General features: G+C 38.2%; 1 long non-coding RNA gene across 1 annotated transcript; it reads left to right on the top strand.

Annotated features, from left to right (window-relative positions):
• The first annotated feature begins 11,352 nt into the window (after positions 1 to 11,352).
• On the top strand, positions 11,353 to 13,063 carry LOC114478584 (uncharacterized). Its single transcript, XR_003675880.1, has 3 exons — positions 11,353 to 11,404; positions 12,591 to 12,747; positions 12,878 to 13,063. It is a non-coding gene; the product is annotated as an uncharacterized LOC114478584 (long non-coding RNA).
• Positions 13,064 to 23,312: the final 10,249 nt, after the last annotated feature.

Raw genomic sequence — 23,312 nt, 5'->3', positions numbered from 1 at the left:
TGAAGCTGTTTCAGGCCATAATAAAAAATTAAGTTGTTCTCTTAAAGTTTCAAGTTGCAATGTTAAAAATCATTTCAGAGGGCCCAAACTGACATTTTCTCAGCCTGTTGAAGCTGTTTTAGGCCATTCTGTTAGAGAGGTTCGGGGCCTCTACAGGGTGCGCGGAATAGAGCCGGCGACACTATGGAAGTGTGACTCTAGTTAGAGAGTCACGGAGGCAGTTCTGGATTTATAAAGGCTTTAATTGGAAGAACGTGGTTCTGTAAACACAATGCAGCAGTATAAAGCATATTTAACACATGTATGAATAAAGCTGCATAAGTATTCACACACACAAAGCATCATAAAAGCACTTAACTTACAAGCAAACACTCATATAATGCAAATATAATGACCATGGGTGGCAATAATCAACATAAGCAATTAGCAAGAGAAATAATAACATAAATCAGAAATTAACCCTCTTAAATGCAAGCTAACAGCAATGTAAGTAAGGAAAGTATAGCAAACAAAACCAGGATGCATGAGTTAGCAACTATCACAAAGCAGCAAACATGTAAACACAATTATCCTCCAAGATGCATTGTCATCAGTCAGTCAGTCAAGTCAGTCAAAGTGTTTATTGTCATCTGTACAGTTAGAAACACGTTTCCCTGTACAATGAAATTCTTGCTTTGCCGACCGCCAGTGAATGCCAACGTAATAAAGGAATAAATCGAGATAAAAGAACTATAATAACGAACAGTGGCATGCAACACTGTTACTCAACAAAAACCTGAACATTAAATACAAAACACCTGTACAATTAAAAATACAAATATAAATATATTAACTATACAGAGGAGAGGTGATATATACAATGGTATGTGCAAAAAGCTGTTTCATAATAGAAAGACATCGTGTTAGCTGTGCATGGGCGCATCTAAAGTGCGAATGCAGGTGGTGTGCAAAGTTCAGTGGAGAAGGGGGGGGGGGGTGAATGAATAGTTCATTAGACTCCGATCACTTATTTAGGAGTCTAATGGCCGAGGGGAAGAAGGAGTTTTTGAGTCTGCTGGTCCTGCATTTCACACTTCTGTACCTCCGGCCTGAGGGTAGAAGTGTGAACAGTCCGTGTTGGGGGTGAGTGGAGTCCTTGATGATGGCAGCAGCTCTCCTGTGGACTCTGCGCTTGTAGATGCTCTGCAGAGAGGGCAGCGGAGTCCTGGTGATCTTCGTAGCAGTCTTCACTACTCTCTGCAAGCGTTTGCGGTCCATGACAGTGGTGTTGCCGTACCACACGGTGATGCAGCTGGTCAGGATGGGCTCAACAATGCAGCTGTAGAAGTTGCTGAGGATCTTTGAGGACATTCCAAATTTCCTCAGCCTCCTCAGGAAGTACAGCCGCTGTTGAGCTTTCTTCACCAGCTGTGTGGTGTTGAGGGTCCAGGTGAGGTCGTCTCTGATGTGGACCCCAAGATATTTGAAACTGCTCACCCTTTCCACTTCCAGCTCCTGGATAGACAGTGGCTGATGAGGACGCCTCTCCTTCCTCATGTCCACTATCAGCTCCTTCGTCTTTTCCGTGTTGAGGGTGAGGTTGTTGTCCTCACACCACGTCACCAGACTGGACACCTCCCCCCTGTAGGCCGCTTCGTCTCCGCCAGTGATACGTCCTATCACTGCGGTGTCGTCCGCAAACTTCAGGATGGTGTTGTCCTTGTGGGAGGCGACACAGTCGTGGGTGAAGAGGGTGTAGAGGATGGGGCTGAGGACACAACCCTGAGGAGTGCCAATGTTCGTGATAAGGCTGGCTGAAGTCCTGGACCCAATCCTGACAGACTGGGGCCTGCCAGTAAGAAAGTCCTGGAGCCAGTCACAGAGGGAGGGGTGGAGTCCAAGGGAAAACAGTTTGTGGGTGAGTTTGTGGGGGATGACCGTGTTGAAGGCAGAGCTGTAGTCTATAAAGAGCATCCTGATGTAGGAGTCTTTATTTTCCAGGTGGGAGAGGGAGAAGTGAAGGGCAGCAGCAATGGCGTCCGAGGTGGACCTGTTGGGACGGTAGGCATACTGCAGGGGGTCCAGTGTGTCCGGTATGCTGCTCCGAATGTGGGTCAGCACCACCCTCTCAAAGCACTTCATAATGATTGGAGTGAGTGCTACTGGCCTGTAGTCATTCAGGCAGGTGGGGGGGCTCTTCTTGGGGAGGGGGACGATGGTGGTGGTCTTGAAGCAGGAGGGGACGGTGCTCTGACTGAGGGAAAGGTTGAAGATGGAGGTGAGCACATCTGTCAGCTCGTTGGTGCATGCTCTGAGGGCCCGCCCAGGGATGTTGTCTGGTCCTGCTGCTTTGCGGGGGTTTATCCTCCTCAGGGCCGTGCGTACCTCGGCTGATGAGACGACCAGTGGGGGGTGGGAGGGCGGTTGGGGTTTAAGTAGATGCCTCCTCTCTGTGCTGGGGTTGGAGGTCTCAAAGCGTGCGTAGAGAGTGTTGAGGTCATCTGGCAGGCTGTCTGAGGTGCTGGTGGTGCTGGAGCTGGTCCTGAGTTATAACATGAATCAGCCACTACTTACATTTCTCATGTACACACATCTTCCATGGAACAGGAGAGAACCACACACATGCAGCTCTGCAGCTGGTCAACATGCAACACACTGTGCTCATGCATGCAGAGGGAAGAATTCTGCTAAAATACGTTCCTCTTAAAGGGCGAGTAACAACATAACTGAATGTGAAACTAAGACATACTAAAAAACTAAATTGTTCTCTTAAAGTTTCAAGTGAAAATATTAAAAATCACTTCAGAGGGCCCAAACTGACGTTTTCTCAGCGTGTTGAAGCTGTTTTAGGCCTTATTAAGAAAATTAAGTTGTTCTCTTAAAGTTTCAAGTTGCAATGTTAAAAATCACTTCAGAGGGCCCAAACTGATGTTTTCTCAGTGTATTGAAGCTGTTTTAGGCCATACTACAAAATTAAGTTGTTCTCTTAAAGTTCCAAGTTGCAATGGTAAAAATAGCTCAGAAGGCCCAAACTGACGTTTTCTCAGCGTGTTGGAGCTGTTTTAAGCCATATTAAAAAATTAAGTTGTTCTCCTAAAGTTTGAAGTTGCAATGTGAAAAATCACTTCAGAGGGCCCAAACAAATGTTTTCTCATTGTATTGAAGCTATTTTAGGCCATACCTAAAATTTCAGTAGTTCTCTTAAAGATTCAAGTTGCAATAGTAAAAATCACTTCAGAGGGCCCAAACTGACGTTTTCTCAGCGTGTTGAAGCTGTTTCAGGCCATAATAAAAAATTAGGTTGTTCTCTTAAAGTTTCAAGTTGCAATGTTAAAAATCATTTCAGAGGGCCCAAACTGATGTTTTCTCAGTGTATTGAAGCTGTTTTAGGCCATACTAAAAAATTAAGTTGTTCTCTTAAAGTTTCAAGTTGCAATGTTAAAAATAACTTCAGGAGGCCCAAACTGACGTTTTCTCAGCGTGTTAAAGCTGTTTTAGGCCAAATTAAAAAATTAAGTTGTTCTCTTAAAGTTTCAAGTTGCAATGTTAAAAATCACTTCAGAGGGCCCAAACTGATGTTTTCTCAGTGTGTTGAAACTGTTAAAGACGATACTAAAAAATTAGGTTGTTCTCTTAAAGTTTCAAGTTGCAATGTTAAAAATCACTTCAGAGGGCCCAAACTGACGTTTTCTGAGCGTGTTGAAGCTGTTTTAGGCCATATTAAAAAAATAAGTTGTTCTCTTAAAGTTTCAAGTTGCAATGTTAAAAATCACTTCAGAGGGCCCAAACTGACGTTTTCTCAGTGTGGTGAAGCTTTTTTAGGCCATACCTAAAACTTCAGTTGTTCTCTTAAAGTTTCAAGTTGCAATGTTAAAAATCACTTCAGAGGGCCCAAACTGATGTTTTCTCAGTGTGTTGAAACTGTTAAAGACGATACTAAAAAATTAGGTTGTTCTCTTAAAGTTTCAAGTTGCAATGTTAAAAATCACTTCAGAGGGCCAAAACTGATGTTTTCTGTGTATTGAAGCTGTTTTAGGCCATACCTAAAATTTCAGTTGTTCTCTTAAAGATTCAAGTTGCAATGTTAAAAATCACTTCAGAGGGCCCAAACTGACGTTTTCTTAGCGTGTTGAAGCTGTTTTAGGCCATATTAAAAAAATAGGTTGTTCTCTTAAAGTTTCAAGTTGCAATAGTAAAAATCACTTCAGAGGGCCCAAACTGACGTTTTCTCAGCGTGTTAAAGCTGTTTTAGGCCAAATTAAAAATTTAGTTGTTCTCTTAAAGTTTCAAGTTGCAATGTTAAAAATCACTTCAGAGGGCCCAAACTGATGTTTTCGCAGTGTGTTGAAGCTGTTTTAAGCCACACTAAAAAATTAGGTTGTTCTCTTAAAGTTTCAAGTTGCAATGTTAAAAATCACTTCAGAGGGCCCAAACTGACGTTTTCTCAGTGTGTTGAAGCTGTTTTAAGCCATACTAAAAAATTAGGTTGTTCTCTTAAAGTTTCAAGTTGCAATGTTAAAAATCACTTCAGAGGGCCCAAACTGACGTTTTCTCAGCGTGTTGAAGCTGTTTTTGGCCATACTAACAAATGTAGTTGTTCTCTTAAAGTTTCAAGTTGCAATGTTAAAGATCACTTCAGAGGGCCCAAACTGACGTTTTCTCAGCGTGTTGAAGCTGTTTTTGACTATACTAAAAAATTAGGTTGTTCTCTTAAAGTTTCAAGTTGCAATGTTAAAAATCACTTCAGAGGGCCAAAACTGATGTTTTCTGTGTACTGAAGCTGTTTTAGGCCATACCTAAAATTTCAGTTGTTCTCTTAAAGATTCAAGTTGCAATGTTAAAAATCACTTCAGAGGGCCCAAACTGACGTTTTCTTAGCGTGTTGAAGCTGTTTTAGGCCATATTAAAAAAATAGGTTGTTCTCTTAAAGTTTCAAGTTGCAATAGTAAAAATCACTTCAGAGGGCCCAAACTGACGTTTTCTCAGCGTGTTAAAGCTGTTTTAGGCCAAATTAAAAATTTAGTTGTTCTCTTAAAGTTTCAAGTTGCAATGTTAAAAATCACTTCAGAGGGCCCAAACTGACGTTTTCTCAGTGTGGTGAAGCTTTTTTAGGCCATACCTAAAACTTCAGTTGTTCTCTTAAAGTTTCAAGTTGCAATGTTAAAAATCACTTCAGAGGGCCAAAACTGATGTTTTCTGTGTATTGAAGCTGTTTTAGGCCATACCTAAAATTTCAGTTGTTCTCTTAAAGATTCAAGTTGCAATGTTAAAAATCACTTCAGAGGGCCCAAACTGACGTTTTCTTAGCGTGTTGAAGCTGTTTTAGGCCATATTAAAAAAATAGGTTGTTCTCTTAAAGTTTCAAGTTGCAATAGTAAAAATCACTTCAGAGGGCCCAAACTGATGTTTTCGCAGTGTGTTGAAGCTGTTTTAAGCCACACTAAAAAATTAGGTTGTTCTCTTAAAGTTTCAAGTTGCAATGTTAAAAATCACTTCAGAGGGCCCAAACTGACGTTTTCTCAGTGTGTTGAAGCTGTTTTAAGCCATACTAAAAAATTAGGTTGTTCTCTTAAAGTTTCAAGTTGCAATGTTAAAAATCACTTCAGAGGGCCCAAACTGACGTTTTCTCAGCATGTTGAAGCTGTTTTTGGCCATACTAAAAAATGTAGTTGTTCTCTTAAAGTTTCAAGTTGCAATGTTAAAAATCACTTCAGAGGGCCCAAACTGATGTTTTCTCAGCGTGTTGAAGCTGTTTTAGGCCATACTTAAAAATTTTGATGTTCTCTTAAAGTTTCAAGTTGCAATGTTAAAAATCACTTCAGAGGGCCCAAACTGACGTTTTCTCAGCGTGTTGAAGCTGTTTTTGACTATACTAAAAAATTTAGTTGTTCTCTTAAAGTTTCAAGTTGCAATGTAAAAAATAACTTCAGAGGGCCCAAACTGACGTTTTCTCAGCGTGTTGAAGCTGTTTTTGACTGTACTAAAAAATTTTGTTGTTCTCTTAAAGTTTCAAGTTGCAATGTTAAAAATCACTTCAGAGGGCCCAAACTGATGTTTTCTCAGCGTGTTGAAGCTGTTTTAGGCCATACTTAAAAATTTTGATGTTCTCTTAAAGTTTCAAGTTGCAATGTAAAAAATCACTAAAGAGGGCCCAAACTGACGTTTTCTCAGCTTGTTGAAGCTGTTTTAGGACATACTAACAAATGTAGTTGTTCTCTTAAAGTTTCAAGTTGCAATGTTAAAAATCACTTCAGAGGGCCCAAACTGACGTTTTCTCAGCGTGTTGAAGCTGATTTAGGCCATACTAAAAAATTTAGTTGTTCTCCTAAAGTTTCAAGTTGCAATGTTAAAAATCACTTCAGAGGGCCCAAACTGACGTTTTCTCAGCGTGTTGAAGCTGTTTTTGACTGTACTAAAAACTGTGGTAACACTTTATTTGAAGGGGTATACATAAGCCTGACGTTACACTGTCATTATTATGACATGACACATGTCATTAGCATTAATAATGTGTCATGAAGTCTGTCATTAAGTGTCATTCGCTAAATTATGACACCTTTGGAGCTATGTTTGCATTTCTTAAGAAAGCATTGTCATGACAACTTGTCATTAGCCAGGGCAAAACCACCACCCATTGTCTTTAATATGACAACTTGTCATTAAGTGTGTACAAAATGACCAAAAATTGTCTTTGTCATGACAACTTGAAGTTCATCAGGGCAAAATACCCTACCAATTTTTACATTATGACCATGTGACATTAACATGTCATAACAAGCGCGATTATCAAACATCCATCCATTCATCATTTGACCCACTTACTCCTGTTTCAGGGTCACGGGGGTCTGCTGGTGCCTATCTCCAGCATCCTTCGGACGATAGGTGGGGGGTACACCCTGGACAGGGAACCGGTCCATTGAGGGGCGAAACACACTGACAATACTCACACTCCCATTCACTCCTATGGAGCAATCTCAAAATTCCATTCAAGAAAATGGTTATGTTTTTACATTGTGGGAAGAAATCAGAGCGCTCAGAGGAAACCCAGGAAAACACTCCGCACAGAAAGGACATAAGAGTCCACCCTAGGGTTTCAACTTCGGACTTTGTAGCTGTGAGCCAAACATGCTAGCCACTAAGTCACCGTGTGCAACATTTTTAAACATTCATAAATTTTTTTCAATTATATTTACTTTTATTACTTGCGGTTAGTGTCATTGATGTCATTAGACCATTATAACTGTAAAATGTCTCTTTTCCATGACCTGAAGTAAAGTGAAACCCTTTGGAATAGTAATGACGATGTCATTATGTGTTATAACACAGTCAGATAATGTTGTGACAGTAAAATGTCTATTTTCCATGACCTGAAGTAAAGTGAAACCCTTTAAAATAGTAACTAAGATGTCATTATGTGTTATAACACAGTCAGATGATGTTATGACAGTAAAATGTCTATTTTTCCATGACCTGAAGTAAAGTGAAACCCTTTGGAATAGTAATGACGATGTCATTATGTGTTATAACACAGTCAGATGATGTAATGACAGTAAAATGTCTATTTTTCCATGACCTGAAGTAAAGTGAAACCCTTTAAAATAGTAACTAAGATGTCATTATGTGTTATAACACAGTCAGATGATGTAATTACAGTAAAATGTCTATTTTTCCATGACCTGAAGTATAGTGAAACCCTTTAAAATAGTAACTAAGATGTCATTATGTGACACAGTCAGATAAAATCATATTAATACCTTAACAAAAGCAACAATGAAGTCATGAAACATCATTTTATTATTCAACAATTTCACTTAAGTGTACTTGTACACTATTGGGAGGAGTTTCCCCCCAATTTTAAACATGGGATTACTTACCACCCACAGAGGGCCCCAATAACAAATTAACATAGGCTAAAATAAACCATCCAAAATACTGAAAAACTGTTATAAAACTTACAACTTAACTCAATTAAAAAAAAACCAAAAAAAAAACCAAACAAATCAGTAACACTTGTTCTTCAAGGTGAACTTCTTAACATTAATATGGGTTGTCACTTAAGTGTACTTATACACTATTGGGAGGAGTTTACTCCCAATTTTAAACTTTACTTGACTAGATTTTTAATGTCATGGAAAATTCTGCCCAAGACACCATTACGATGGCGTATAGCTAACCAGTAATGCCACTCTATCATTTTGAGGTGAATCTTCAGTGACTCAGGGGTGCGATTACCTCTATGTCTCCAAATGTCACACTTATATTTCTGCCATGCACGCTCAATATGCTGAGTATGAGCACCAGTCTCAGGATCAACAAAGTTATTTTTATGGCAGACAGAATACTGGCTATATCCGTATCGGGAAAGCTGGCCCTTGTAGGCACGCCATTCATCGGTGAGAATGGATGTTCTGGGTCTGATGTGCTTTTGGATGTGGCCGATAAGGGTTTTCCTTGATCGTTCCTTCACGAGTCTCAGTATTGGTCTTCTGGAATTACGATCAACCTCCAACATCCCAAAAACCCACTGGCGATCACGGCGCCATGTGTTCCCACAATGACCACGATGGTACTGAAAAAGGAAAGAGAATATACAGATATTTGAATTATATTTAAAAAACAAAGGATTAACTGGTAAAGAATATTGCTTCCTTTGTAACCAATAAGCTCTTGATCTTAAAATTCAGTTTCTGTGACCACATAAATATTTGTACTGTTTTTGCATCTTGAAAAATTAGCCTTTCATTTACTTTTAAAAGGAAGGTGGTTTGAGTTGGGCACCAGATCTAGTATGAAAATTGCGAACTCAATTCCCATTGCTAACAACATGATAAAGTTGGAATCTCTGTCCTTCGAGTCTTCATCTGGCCACCTGATGATAACCTCAGTTATTCCCTCCCTCTCTACCTCAGGCCAACATATGGTGAGGATTCGGTCTGAAACATTATATGTCATTATATGTTCAGACAACATTATACAACATTATATTATATTGTTGTATACTGTTATGTTACAGATGTATGTTTGAGGGGTTGGTATTTTTACTTCAGTCAAACAAGTGTTAAATAGCTATACAGCAATTATTAATCGTGTTTGAACAGTTCAGATCCAACGCTGTGTTTTGAGGCAAGTGAAACTAAATGCTCTGGTATCCTATTCCTGTTTTCAGGAGAGAACTCCAACACATTCCCTGTAATATTGCTCAGAATAAAATGAGGTGAGGACACTGTAGACTCACAATTGTTTGTGGTCCAACTAGCTGTGACTGAAACTGCCCAGTCCTTACTTGTTTCTAATTTTATGCTTATTCTCGCGTGCATTTTGCACTTTATTTAGTAAAGAAAGTAAACAGGATATCGTACAATTAAGATTCTCTTTCCTGCAGGGCAATGGGGTTGGGCACACATCCCATGCCAAGGAAGGCTGTTTGATTGTCATCTAACACTTTATATAAGTAAACGTAAGCTTACTTTTCATTTGTGGGCGAATTTGCTCTCATCAACAACAACAAAGCGATGGTGACCACCAATTTTCATTCCTCTCTTCCTTAGCCGCTTGACGCCAGCAACACATCCCTTCAAATATAAAAATATAATATTAGAACCTGACAAGAATATTTTATAAATATTATGTTTGCAAAATTTTAAGAGCAAAGGAGGTATGCACATACTGTACTAGTCAAATATGTATTTGCATTGCATGTGTCACTGTACCAAATTAATGTGTTGTGATGTTCAATCTTATTTCCTACAATGGGTTTTAATTATCAGTAACTTAAATTAACACTTTTACATAAATCAACAATTAAAACAATTCTTGTTACAAGCATCTAGTATATAACAAAACAACCTTTCTCAAAACTTTTGTCATTCTCGTCAATGTCTTGGAACTCGCTGCAATGCCATCTGCAATCATGGTTAATTGCTTTAACTGCAAGCCTTGTGCAAACCTGAAATAGGTACAATAATTATGAGTGCAGAAAAATAGTCAGGAACACTGTTAAAGGCAACGCAGGTACAGAAACTGCCTAGTAATAATAATAATAATAATAATAATAATAATAATAATAATAATAATAATAATAATCAAATCCACATTTGATCTGCTTGATTTTCAAAACTGTTACCTGAGAATGAACTCCAGCCATTTAGCCAAAGGGGTGTGAGACCTGGCAAAAATCGATCCTCTGTGTACAGATGCAGTGTAGGTTTTATGATGTGCACATACCCTGGGTAAGAAATATACAACATTCAGATAAACTATAATGTAAGCATATCAAGCATACCTTTAATGTATTTACATGCATCAATGACAAATATGATGAGGAAAAGATTTATGCCAGTGTCGTTGGTTTAAAATAAATAAATAAATAATGTATTATTTTTTCATAGTCCCTTTGTCTCTAACTGGATGATTACATGTTTGGATGTATTGTGATGTATATAATTATATAGATATTTTATATGTATCTGTATATTTCTGAAAATGTGTGTATCTATGAAATGAAAAGCATGGCCTTGGCATGCTCTATTGTAAAGTGACGGGAGATATTCATTGATTTGATTGATACAGTAATGCAGTGTTCATTGCAAAAGTATGTGTCGTCTGGACGTTTTTTTTTTTTTTTTTTTGTGGCGTTAATTGGTGGCTAATAAATGTCCGTAGACTGTATCTTTACACTTTCACTATGGGCTGAATACTATTTTTGGAAGACAAAAATGAGTGTTCTATATTCTATATACCTGCATATCATCTCAAATACTGCATACAATATCATATCGATAAGTTTAAACGTTTGTTGTGTTACCTTCTAGCTGCTGATAAAACTATTAACGGTGAGAACAGTGAAAACCTAAGTTGGTACAATATTCCAACCCAACTTTAACGAATATCATGTGAGCCTTGATAACTACAATACATTAAAGCTAGCTATTAAGCGCTGAGCTATACTTACCACCGTAACCCATCGCTCCGACGATATATAACCAGATCCATGTTTCTGTTGCATTTTGCGCATTTCATCTTCCTTTTCAGGATACCCCATTTCTGCATCCATCTAACTATTCTCCTTTTGCTCATTGTAGTATTGGCACGTCTCGTATTTTTTACAAGTCCTTGTAATAGTCGAGACATTGCAGCCTTTAAGTGCTTCCTAACGCGCTGTCTCGTCTTCCCTCCCGATTAAGCCGCGGTTTAATCAGTCGATAGGTCTAATATAAATGTGTTACTTTAATTTATCCACATCCACATTGTTACTGGTCATTTTGACGGGCGGGGCAATGAAAGCCAAGTGTATCAGAGGTAAACAAATCAAACTTACCTTGCTGAGCCTCTTTGCGCGCAAACACCTTCCCAGCATGCATTTGTGCGGAGAGAGAAAGAGAGAGAGATCCGAGATACCGAAGAGCGTCAAGTGGAAGTCGGTAAGGTAAGTTGAACATGTCATAACATTTCAAATGTATGTTTTATCATCCATAACTACGAGTGTTTTCAAGTTTTAAAGCTTCTTCCTCTCGTCAAACTAAATGGTTTATATGATTAAAAACGGAGGATGGTGGCGATACGTTTGTAAAAAAAAACCCAGCTCGGCGTGTTCAAGACCTAAGTGTGGGTGTGACTAATACCTGGGAAATGGCCACCTTCTCTTGAAGTAATGAAAACGTTCAGTACTCCAGTAAATAGGACCAACAAGCGGAGCAGTTTGACAAGAAGACTACGTAATCTGCTCTGATAATTTCCGTGTCCTTTATATAAATACTTTTAGTGAAAAGTAAATGTAGCCAGATTTAAATAATATTGCATTGCATACAATTGATAAACAACATGTTTCATGTGACCTAGGCTTGTCCCATTACAGAATCTACTTTTTTGAAATTTATTTTTTACATGCATTTCCATAACAGTTGATGGCCAGCAGTAAAAGATTTGTAATGACCCCCCCCCCACCCCAAAAAAAAAAACCAAACAAAAAAAAAAACAATTATATAATAAACATTTCCCCCTGCATTTCTTTATATTTTTGTCAGATTGGCTCTAAGACATATTTTAGGCCTGAGCAATATATCAAGATGCAAGATATGATGTGACTTCCCCCCGAGATACAGAAAATTACAATATTGCCTATGTCGAAATTACTATTAGTTGTAGATTAACAAAAGTACACATCAGGACTACTCTCAAATACAGTAGAATGTAAATGCTATGCCTGTGTCTGTTCTATTTGGGTAAAAACAAACAATAAATGACTTTATAAAGCCATTTTGTAATATATCAATGTTTTGATCTGCCACAATAATGTAATTTAATTGAAAATACCAAGAGTTGAGGGCATTTCTCAGCAATTTTTAGGTGCGATTAAATAAGAGATTAATTAGGTTAAGTACAGAGCACGAATAAATAATCGCACATTTTTATATAGCTTTGGACTCCTGTCCAGGAACTTATTGTTTCCCTCACCGTCCACTGTACATCTCACATCACTGATAGTTCTAAACGTAAGATATCCTCCTAATGCACATGTGACTTACTTCCATGAAAGTAAACTGCAGGACCGTGAGTTTAATGTCGCTGAGATGTAATGGTGTTTCTTGCTGTTTTTTCACAACTTCATGTAGATGGAAACTCATTTCAGTAAAAAAGCAAATGAAACCAGTCAAGACCTGACGGAACAGGTTAAGAAAAATTTAGCTGAACAGCCACAAGATGAGGAAGATGTCCCTCCTCAATCAAAGAAGAGACTGAAAATCATAAAAGGTTCGCCAAGGAAACAATGTAAGTCTATTATATTTAATGTATCTTGACAAATTTACACCTGCCACCATCCCAGTAAATTAATAATTTGCAATGCTCTATAAATGTCTGAAAACATAAAATCATGTTGTTTACCAAAATATGTGCACAGGGGCACCAACAGTGACTCTGGAGTTTGCCAAACTCAAAGAACAAGCCAAGAAGGATCAACAGACGATTAAAATTCTTGAAGAACGCATTGTATACCTGGAGGAGACCAACAGGGAGCTGAAAAAGGACAAGGACTTCCTTATGTCCCAATTAAAGGCACCCTCTCAGTCACCTGTATCTTCTCAAATGCCAGGTACTTTTTAATGCAGTCAGGTGATATTCATGCAGTACTAAATGTTCATAGATGGACTAGATGTTCAGAAAAGTAATTAAGGAGGGAGCATGATAGCTGTGCTTTTGGTACAGGAGCTACGAAATGTGTTTCACCATGCAGGAAAATGTAATCAGGACATGGTAATATTAACATATAATAATGTTACAATTAATTAATTTGTTTGTCCATAATATCTGTTCAAATATAATATTGTTTTTTAAAACTTGAATATTACAATTTCAGTTAATCACATGAAAGTAGATTATCTTACTAAGGGTTGTATTACAAGATAACTAGTTCATTTAGCAAACACTTTTAACCAAAGCAATGTACAGGATGAGCTTTTAGGGTTTTGCCTAACACCTCGTCCCAGGCTGGATGTGAACCAGTGACCCTCCAATTACCAGCCCGCTTCCTTAACCGCTAGTCCACCACCACTAGGATCACAAGTATTTTTTTCATATAGAAAATACAAGTGTCAGAAGATCACAATAATTTTAATTGACCAAAATGTGGTTATGATGCCATACAATTATGTGTATGGCATCAGTTTCATTTTTATAAATGGGTTTATAATGTTTTTCCTTTAGTGATATACATCCCTTTAGCCTCATTCAGAGGGCCTAAAGGCAGGCATACACTGTGCGATTTTTGGCCCATTTTGAGCCAATTTTTGACTCGATTTTTGGGATCGGGCCGAGTTTATACTACATCGTGTGTTATGCATCGTGTCGTATACATGGGGTCTCAAGAAGCGATTAACACCTCACAACCAGCTCCCGATCAGCAACCGTAGGTTGTAAGGAAATCAAACATGTTTGAAATCCAGTTGCTCCTCGTGAGGGTATCTCACAGTTGAAGCAGTGCCACGGAACGGCTTACCTTGAACTCTCACACTGTGCATGTGCAAACACCGTAGGACCGCTGTAAAATTGACTGACTATACTGACCACGTCTGTCCAGCTAGCCTCTGGTCCATCGCTTCACCAACTTTTTTTTTTTTTAAAAGCTCTTTTTGCTGAGTTTTGCTAGAGTCTCTCCACTTTCTTCTCCTCCTCCTCCTCCTCCTCCAATTTGTACATTGCATTTCCGGAAACAAGACTTGAATGTTTTGTGTATGGACGTACAGTGTGAGCAGTCAGATTGTGTCATAGTGTCGGTCTGTACAGAACGTGAATCTTGAGCAGCGCACATTCAGACTCAGATAAGTCGCACAGTTTGAGCTGGAGCTGAGGACAACCATGGAAAAAATCGCACATTGTATTCAAGCCTTAACCTGAAGAAGTTAATTTTCTTCCATCCCTTGCTATTCCACATTTTGTAAAACGTCAGCGCCAAACCAGTGAGTTGGTTTTTTTGCTCCACTTTGACGTCAAAGAGAAGCATGCCTCCTTTTGACACTCATTGCTCCTCCTACCCTGCTTAAGAATGTTGAGCAAGGTAAGAGGAGTGTACACAGGTAAAACAAATAGCCCCAGAGGTCAGCACTTATTTGGTTGTGTTAGCTCTAGAATAGTCACAGTTGTCCAAGTAAAGGCTGAGTGATCAAAGTGTCCGCGTACACAGTGTTTATTGGAAATAGGCCCTTTTGTCAGGTTTTTTACTTATAAAAGTTGTTCTCCAACCCCCACCTTTTACAGAATCTAGAAAGACGGCTGAGGTTCTTTCTTCATCTTCATCTTCAGGGTCTCCCGCCCCCTCCTCAAACTCCAGCTCCTTTTCTTCCTCCGAATTAGAGGAGATGGAGAAGAAGAAGAAAAAGAAAAAAAAGAAGTCCAAGGGACACATCGATGCTCAAAGCCGTTCAAGAAGTAAGCAGTCATTAATCATTTATACAAAAAATATTTGTTCCCACTTATGTGTAACCGTATTTTCATAAATGTTTTGTTATTTTTGTTTGTGTTAAGTTACTTCACCCGATGGAGTCATTCGCCGCTACAAAAAAGCAATGAAGAAATTTTCTAAATGTGGATCCATGAAAAGGGCCTTCTCTGCGATCAATGTTGACCGCAACACAATCGCAAGAACAGCAATAATTGCTGAGCTTGCTATCACCTTTCCAGATGTTTACAAGGGGCTTCTCGGTGATGGAGACCATACTAAGATCAGTGAATTTGCAGAATGCTGTAGGAGAGCTATAACCAAAGAGATGGCTGAAACAATCACAGCCAAAAAAAAGGGGGGTAAACTCCTCCAAATAGTGTATAAGTACACTTAAGTGACAACCCATATTAATGTTAAGAAGTTCACCTTGAAGAACAAGTGTTACTGATTTGTTTGGTTTTTTTTTAATTGAGTTAAGTTGTAAGTTTTATAACAGTTTTTCAGTATTTTGGATGGTTTATTTTAGCCTATGTTAATTTGTTATTGGGGCCCTCTGTGGGTGGTAAGTAATCCCATGTTTAAAATTGGGGGGAAACTCCTCCCAATAGTGTACAAGTACACTTAAGTGAAATTGTTGAATAATAAAATGATGTTTCATGACTTCATTGTTGCTTTTGTTAAGGTATTAATATGATTTTATCTGACTGTGTCACATAATGACATCTTAGTTACTATTTTAAAGGGTTTCACTTTACTTCAGGTCATGGAAAAATAGACATTTTACTGTAATTACATCATCTGACTGTGTTATAACACATAATGACATCTTAGTTACTATTTTAAAGGGTTTCACTTTACTTCAGGTCATGGAAAAATAGACATTTTACTGTCATTACATCATCTGACTGTTATAACACATAATGACATCGTCATTACTAATCCAAAGGGTTTCACTTTACTTCAGGTCATGGAAAAATAGACATTTTACTGTCATTACATCATCTGACTGTGTTATAACACATAATGACATCGTCATTACTAATCCAAAGGGTTTCACTTTACTTCAGGTCATGGAAAAATAGACATTTTACTGTCATTACATCATCTGACTGTGTTATAACACATAATGACATCGTCATTACTAATCCAAAGGGTTTCACTTTACTTAAGGTCATGGAAAAATAGACATTTTACTGTCATTACATCATCTGACTGTGTTATAACACATAATGACATCGTCATTACTATTCCAAAGGGTTTCACTTTACTTCAGGTCATGGAAAAGAGACATTTTACAGTTATAATGGTCTAATGACATCAATGACACTAACCGCAAGTAATAAAAGTAAATATAATTGAAAATAATTTATGAATGTTTAAAAATGTTGCACACGGTGACTTAGTGGCTAGCATGTTTGGCTCACAGCTACAAAGTCCGAAGTTGAAACCCTAGGGTGGACTCTTATGTCCTTTCTGTGCGGAGTGTTTTCCTGGGTTTCCTCTGAGCGCTCTGATTTCTTCCCACAATGTAAAAACATAACCATTTTCTTGAATTGAATTTTGAGATTGCTCCATAGGAGTGAATGGGAGTGTGAGTATTGTCAGTGTGTTTCGCCCCTCAATGGACCGGTTCCCTGTCCAGGGTGTACCCCCCACCTATCGTCCGAAGGATGCTGGAGATAGGCACCAGCAGACCCCCATGACCCTGAAACAGGAGTAAGAGGGTCAAATGATGAATGGATGGATGTTTGATAATCGCGCTTGTTATGACATGTTAATGTCACATGGTCATAATGTAAAAATTGGTAGGGTATTTTGCCCTGATGAATGTCAAGTTGTCATGACAAAGACAATTTTTGGTCATTTTGTACACACTTAATGACAAGTTGTCATATTAAAGACAATGGGTGGTGGTTTTGCCCTGGCTAATGACAAGTTGTCATGACAATGCTTTCTTAAGAAATGCAAACATAGCTCCAAAGGTGTCATAATTTAGCGAATGACACTTAATGACAGACTTCATGACACATTATTAATGCTAATGACATATGTCATGTCATAATAATGACAGTGTAACGTCAGGCTTATGTATACCCCTTCAAATAAAGTGTTACCAAAAAGCCTTTACACAGGTTATTTTTATTCATTAACTTAGTTGATATAGTTTAATTTGGTTACTGTAATATAACTAGGATATTCAATTAACAAAGGTTTCCAACTGTAACTGTAAAAGTGAAACTTTCTGAAATAAAACTACAAACAAGTTGTCATCAGTCTAAAAAACAAAGAGCTACAGGTAGATGTGAAACAAAATAAAACAAACTCAAACCCTGGAACAGTCATGTGACAAATCAATCAATAGTTCTAGTTGAGAATTCTTATTATTATTCTGGATACAGTGGAAACAGAAACTATAAAAATAATTATATTGTGAACCTGTTTATATTGTGGGGAACATATTATATACATAAATGTAATTGGAGTCTAAAGACGCAAAAAAAAAAAACACCACTTTAAAAAGAAAATAGACTAATATAAGACCTCTTTACAGTTATTTGACTCATTCTGTGCTAGTGCAACTCTGCGGCGATGATGGGCTGGTGATGACATAAACCAAGATGGCGGCGGCCCGGACTACAGCCGACATTATGTAATAAAGCCTTAAAGACATGGATATAATGAAAAGAGTGGCTGGACAGATGCATAAACATGCTGACTTTCACACGGACACACACAGACTTATTAAACACACACGGACCTCAGTACACACGGTAAACGGAACAGGCTTCACCGCTCGGCTGGCACTAGGACCCAGAAGCAGAGTAAGTGCGTCCCCTATCCAGCCTTCACAGGCTGTAATATCATCAGTTTATCATTTTACCAGTTGTTAGAGCTACTGTCTTTACCAGGGAGATAATATTTATTCATGGTGATTGTTTTCTGGAGTTTTACTGGGATTTTTACCGGTGATTAGTTCATATCTCCCTTGCGCTCCGCGGTCCAAACTGACACACACGTCACTCAGTCACATTAAGGAAGGTTGTGGTCATTATATGGGGTGGATTAAAGAATGAATAAAGGATTGTTTTATCCCGTTCTTCTCCGTGTTATTATCACATTATAAAAAAGTTTAAAAATAGCAGGAATTAGTGCTGGTCTCGAACGATCTTGACGGAAAATCCCGAGTCCGAGACAAGACCAAGTCAAAGTGCTTCAGAGTCCGAGACAAGACCAAGACCTTTAAAATTTGGTCCAGACCAAGACCGGTCTTGACCACCACAACACTACCAGTTTATTTACCTGAGATCAGCAGAAACTGTAAATGTTACAAGGAATTTTGTAATAAATGAAACACAAAACAACCTGAATATTATTAAAAATCAAAGATCAAAAATTAAAGTGGCTTCAGCATCATAAAACAGTTGTGTTTAGCCTTAGAATGTTCCCTTACAGCTTTAGTACAAAAACTAGCAACAACGTTCAACATAAACACAAAAAACCTTCTAAAATAAATAAATGAAAGCAATCTGAATTAACATTTGGAATAAATTTTGACCAGCTCTGCTTTACAAAAACTGCTATAAAACAACCATATGTTCATATAAAGCACAAAACCGCTGCTCAAAACTGCAATTTTTCAACCTTAGCACAGTAATGTAAAGTAAGCTGTGCATATTCCAGGTGCACATTCTGCTGTTGAAAATGATTATGAATAAATAAATAAAAATAAATTTGGAAAAACTAATTCACAGCATTTTTCTCAGCTACACAATCCTAAACGTATCACGCTAACAAGCTGCTGTTAGCGGTATCAGTAGCGACAGGCTGCATATTTACAACAACATACCGCGCAATAGCTTTGCTGATCTGTCCCTGGATAACAGTCAGTCTGTTAAAATCCAGCCGCTGTTGTTTTGGTGCAGAGGCTTCCCTCACGTCCACCAACGCAGCGTTAGCTTAGAGCTTCACTGATGTATCTTCTGGAGACAAATTGGTAAAATGATGCGCATATTTCTACTCTGAGAAGCTCGTCCTGCTCTCGCATTGACTCACCATGATTGGAGCACGTGATGTAAACAGAGACACGTCGACACTGCTTCTTCTTCTTCTGTTTTATCGTGGTTGGTACGGCATCCCGCAAAAAAATGTAGCGCCACTGTAAACAGGAAGTACACTGCTGCTGGCAAAGTAACGGGCAAACGCACCATATTGTTACGGTAACTGCGTTATTTCTTTTAAAAATATTGCATGAGAGTATTAGTTACTGTCAAAAGTAACGTTAACACTGCATATAACTCGTGTTTCTACTATGGAGCCGTGAGTTTTGATGTTCGTGTAATTATAAATATGGCCTTACAGCTCATATCAGAACAAAAATTAGATCCATGGGATCAAAAGAACTGAAAAAGAGCTTGGAGACAGCTGTAGCAAGACACAGATCTAGACAAGGCTGTTTGTTGGTGCTTTTTCTAAGAGCTCAGTGGTCTCCATAATTTTGATATGGAAGATGTTTGGGTCAACCAGGACTCTTCCTTCAGCTGACCGTCCAAGCAGTCTGAACAGCTGGGGAGAAGAGCCTTGGTGAGAGAAGTAACTAAGAACCAAAAGATGGAAAAAGTTTCAGACCACATGAAAGGCAGAATAGGGTTTTCAAAAACACACCTGAAGGTCTCCCAGGCTGTGAGTAACTTTGTGCTGCCTTTTTATTTGTCTTTCACTGAGGAGAAGTTTTAATTGGTCCATTCTGCCATAGAGCCCAGTTTTGGTGCAGAGCTGCAGCAGTGGTTGTAGGCCTGGAACTTTCTCCATCTCCACACAGGATCTTGGAACTCAGTCACAGTCCTCTTTAGGGTCTTAGTTACCTCTCTCACTGAGGTTCTTCTCCCCCAACTGCTCAGTTTGGCTGGACGGCCAGTCCTGGTTGACCTGAACTTCTTTCATATCAAAATGTTGGAGACTACTGAGCTCTTAGAAATTATAAATGCAGATAATTTTTTTCTAACCTTCTCCATATCTGTGCCTTCTACAACTCTGTCTCTGAGCTCTTGGGGCAGTTCTTTTGACCTAATGGATCTCATTTTTGCTTTGATATACAGATAAATATATTTAGACAGGAATTCAGCTGGACTCCACAGCTGGACTGTGATGAAAGTATAGAACCATCTATTTTTTTTTACATGAAGTTGTAAGACATCCTCACCTTCGGTGCCAACAACAGTGACATTTCCCCTTTTTGACTTTTTGTTGATCTGTGCTGCTATGGCATCAGCCGTTGCTGGACTCCGGACAAATCTGCCAGCCTGGACACATTTGGTACTTACATTGGCAATATCTGGCAGGGGGACAGCCAATGTAAATCAGCCTCTGGCTGCAATAATAGTTTTTTTGTTGTTTTTTTTATATTCAATGTTGCACATTGTCTCGTTAAAATAAAATATTTGAAATTGAAATCTCTTAATTGTGATAGCAAATGTTCTTTACAATAATTACGTCAATATGTAATGCTACACAAAAAATTTAGGGCTTCAAATTGACGCTGTGATTGGTAAAGGTTATCGCGCCATAAAATCCTAATAAGAGCATTTCTAACGTCAACCACAGTTTTATGGGTAAGTAAGGCTCCAACACCATCAACTGCTGCAATTGCACGAAATTTTTTGTGCTGTCTTACAACAGCTTGTGTTTGTTACAGGCTTTGTAATGTTTGTTAGTCCTCTTAAACCATAACCTGGTTTGTGTTTGTGTGTTACATGTAAAACGGCCTCATAAACACTGTTGGTTTCATAAACCATGTCCTCATAAGCCTGTGATATGTCACATATCTTTCTAAAAGAGAAATGATGATTTTGAAGTCAGATTTGTGTTCTGCTAAAAAAATCAAAATTTTGGATATGTCTTTTAAGTTCACCAGATGTTGCGTTAGGTGTGGTCTCATAAACCACCAAAACGCAAGAAAATCCAAAATCGGTTTCTTAAACCACACATGCCTGTGTGTGTGTGTGTGTGTGTGTGTGTGTGTGTGTGTGTGTGTGTGTGTGTGTGTGTGTGTGTGTGTGTGTGTGTGTGTGTGCGTGCGCGTGTTATAGTGTTAGTTTACTCTTCTAAAAAACTAACATTTTGTGTGTGTGTGTGTCTCTCTCTCTCTCTCTCACTCACGTTTGTATAAAGGTGTGCGATCTGACTATATTAGATCGTTAAGGATTAAAACATGAGATTGTAGAACCGTCACATTTTAACCCTCGTGTCTGCGACATATGTCTGTGGTCCATACACAACACATCCAAAGGTTTTTTTCTCTGCCAAATCACACCATTTGTTAGTCAGCATGTCAGCATTACAGACACCAAAGAATTATTGAGCCCTTAAACAGGGGTTAAAACACTGCTTAAAGTAGGATTATTAATATGAGTGTGTTACCTCTGTTATGGCAATTTTTATATTCATCATAATATCGTCAAATGTGTGTTCATGTGTACAATTTGTCATGTTTTAATACATGATGACTCCATTACTCTTTGCACTTTTGAACAGCTGAGTCATGTTAGATTAAACAGTACAGATCGTATTGTACTCAGTGCAACACAGAGTCTCTGCTAAAGGCCAAAACTCAAACTCACGTGCAGATATGCACGCACACACACACTATCAAGGATAGATAAGAGTGGCGCCCAATCTTCCTCATAATATACACGTCTTCATCATCCTCAAATGTTTCCACTGTTGGGCATCTGACTCCCTCCTTCTCCTCACCTCAGGTGGAACTTTTCAGTTATCTGTATAAAAGCTTAAGCTGTGAAACTGTTAGTTAGAGCGGGTCTTGCCTTTTTGCTCTGCCACGAGCCTTTTGCCTTTCATTCTTTCAGGATGAAAGCTTCTTTTTTACTCCTTTTTATTTTATTTTATAATAAATCTTTTTTATAAAATCATCAATGCTCCGACTGGACTCCATCATTCAACCAGAGCAATAAATCATGCCTCCAAATGAGGTCAACCGCAAATTTGCCGTGACACCTCAATAACAAATAGAAATCACTAGATTGATCTGCTGCCAAGTGTTGCTAATACTAATGCTACACTACTTAAGTTAAACAAAGTAAAAAGACTGTGTGACTATAAGAACTTGTCAGCCCTTTTGCTTGATGTTAATTGTACTTGGAACCAGTTTGATAAATTGCTTACATACAATTTTAAAAAATATTTGAAAATTACCTTCTCTTAAATGATCGTTTATTCCTTTTTTCCATTTAGGGCGATGATTTTAAGTAAGTGAATTGGTTTGTTTTATTGGTAAATAACTTTAAAATAGTCCAAATGATTTGAATGAAAACATTTGTATTGTAATTGTGATTTTACAAAGAAAAAATTGTGATGTGCTTTTTTTTTTCCCTCATATCACCCACTCCAGTGTGTGTCTGTACTAGACATTAACTTAAATGAATCAAAACTCTTATTTAGCTACTAGCAGTGTTATGAACACTTGTAGGTTATATCAGCATAAATACATAATAAATTAAACAAATGCTTTGTCTAATCTAATGTTCATTTAAACTGTTCTTATTTGATTATTTTTGTATGTAATAGTGTCTTTCTATGGACATTGAGTCTGCTGAGAAGACATTCATTCAATCAAAAATCACTTGATGTTTTAATGTTTTTTACATGATTTGCTTTTTAATGACCTCATTTCTGTTGCAGACAAGGAGAGCTGAGGTAAAGGTAGCACTGCTTTGGGCCACAGTGTTTTAAGTGGGAGCCTCCTGCCTCTGTCATCAAGGCATCAAAATTTGAGAGAAACACCTACAACATGAGACATGTCCCCAGCTAAATGATGGAGAGTTGGTTGAAATGAAATATTGACAAATAAATGTATTTTGTCAAAGTGTTTTGTTAGTTTTCATTTCTAATATCTTGATTAAAACTAGCATTAGGAGGCCACAGTGCAGGGAGAGCCGCTGGCATGGAGGTGAGGACATCAGTCTTAAGGTATAAATCAACGTTAAAACAGGCCAAAGCCATGTTAAAAAAGGACACTTTTTATCGTCACATCGCATCATGTCACAAAAGTCTCACTCTTGTCATTTTCTGAAACTTGGCAGCCCTGGATAAAGCAATGAAAACGGATAGGGTATGTGGATGGAAGGTATTAGATAGGTTTGTGATAGGAGAGAACAGAGTTACATGAGGAGTCATATCTGGGATTGCAGCTGAAGAAAGTTTGGAGAGGCTGGAATTGGAGATTGAAGGAGTGAAAAGAGTAAAAAGGTTACTCGCTACTAGAAATGGAGAGAGGGTAAAAGTGAGTCTATAATGTTAGAGTTCGAGGGAGTGGTTCTCCCACAGAGAGTAATGGTGGGGTGCATAAGTCATCGGTGACGTCAGCGCAAATAGTATTTTCACG

The sequence above is a fragment of the Gouania willdenowi genome, chromosome 16 (genome assembly GCF_900634775.1).
Source record: "Gouania willdenowi chromosome 16, fGouWil2.1, whole genome shotgun sequence".
Lineage (NCBI taxonomy): Eukaryota > Metazoa > Chordata > Actinopteri > Blenniiformes > Gobiesocidae > Gouania > Gouania willdenowi.
Note: the sequence above shows the minus strand (reverse complement) of the source record. Positions and strands in the feature narration are given on the sequence as shown.